This window comes from Aegilops tauschii, chromosome 2, assembly GCF_002575655.3.
Source record: "Aegilops tauschii subsp. strangulata cultivar AL8/78 chromosome 2, Aet v6.0, whole genome shotgun sequence".
Classification (NCBI taxonomy): domain Eukaryota; kingdom Viridiplantae; phylum Streptophyta; class Magnoliopsida; order Poales; family Poaceae; genus Aegilops; species Aegilops tauschii.
In genome coordinates this window covers 68,401,722-68,403,275 of record NC_053036.3, presented here as the reverse complement: position 1 = coordinate 68,403,275, position 1,554 = coordinate 68,401,722, and the positions used below count along the sequence as shown (strand labels likewise).

The 1,554-nt window shown below is 39.7% G+C and overlaps 1 long non-coding RNA gene across 1 annotated transcript; it reads left to right on the top strand.

Annotated features, from left to right (window-relative positions):
* Positions 1 to 651: 651 nt before the first annotated feature.
* Positions 652 to 1,044, top strand: LOC123496840 (uncharacterized). Its single transcript, XR_006668939.2, has 3 exons — positions 652 to 716; positions 786 to 869; positions 955 to 1,044. It is a non-coding gene; the product is annotated as an uncharacterized lncRNA (long non-coding RNA).
* The last annotated feature ends 510 nt before the right edge of the window (positions 1,045 to 1,554 follow it).

Sequence of the window (1,554 nt, the reverse complement as noted above, 5' to 3'; positions counted from 1 at the left end):
TGGACTAAAGATAATTTTCACATGCACAAATTACTGGGAAAGAACGTCACTTCGCATGGATGAAGACACGATAATCTGCATGTTTCGAAATTAAAGAAAACAACACCAGTTTTATTAACTAGAAATAAGATGAGAAAGTAATATCTTAATGAGAAAATAACTTCGGTTACTTTGTTTCATTTTCATCACCCATCTAGAAAATGGGACAGGGCTGAGGCCTATTGATCTACAAATATATATTACTTCGTTAGGGCCTCATGTTAGGGCTGAGGCCTATTTCTAGATGTACAAACATTTGCAAAACTGAGAATGCAAGCATGCTTAAACAAGGATTTATCAGCATCATGTTAGGAATTGAAATAATATAATCAGGAACATGTCACCACCTCTAATCAGGAACGATGATGGACTTGAACTGCAACTCTTGAGCTATAGGGCCTCTCAACAAGCCCCAGCATATGAGAATGGACCCTACAGATGAGTTGGTCCATAAGTAATTATGCTTTAAGTTTATGATTAATTACAAAGGAGCTATTGATTACCTGAATTATATTGCTTTCAATGAACAACAAGTGTGGCCATCAACTATGTTTCATCCAGGCCTCAAGAACACCACAGCCAGACACAAGTCGGAGGTAACGATCATTCCATTTTGCGTATGGGTAATGCAAAAAGCAAAGCCGGTGAACATCAACAAGAAGAGGACGTAGCTACAGGTATTAGGCACTGCACCAGGAATACTTGCATTTCTGACAGTAACAATCTTTTTGCATAATGTGTTGCAGGTCAGGCGAGTGGTAAAAATGTTGAAGAATACAGTGCAACCTTTGATACTGAAAAAGATGAAGCTATTTGCGCAACAGAACCCGGTATATAACTGTGTGAAAATTACTGTGAGGTATTGCCTGACGTGCATATCTGACAATGACATGGACCATGCTTAATGTGTTGCAGCCCCTACGAGCGAGACAAATCTGAAAGAATATAATCCAAGCATCTTAACCGTAGCTGCAAATCTTGACCCAATTTACACAACGGAAACAGGTACATGATTGATTGAAGATGTTTTGTTGGTTGCCTGCCTACCAGGCAAACATTGGTTTTGTATTCATGCTGACTAGAACCCTACAGAATGGGTAAGCCCTGGATACCATGCTGATGGTCAAACATTTGCGGCTACGGCTAATCTATCAGTAGATCATGCTATTAATAAGATGCAGCTGCGAGATGATACTGAAGGTATCCATAGGCATGATATCCACCTTCCCAACCGGCGTATTCGGCAGTGGTTCAGTGTGTTTTATTTGTTTTTTTATTTGTACTTATAACATGATGCAGACGACACAGCTTCCGAACTGCTTGAAATTGTTTTTCTAAATAATGAATGCAAAAAATACGCTGAGGAAGCAAGGGAGCAGTACAATGCAAGGAGGCGTGCAGCTTACCGGAAGAATAATAATGAGGATATTGTCAGCTTACAAGATGAGAATCAGCCGGTACTTGCAAAATCAGGTGAGGTTGATGGCTGATCTTAGTTTGATGTGCATACGTATA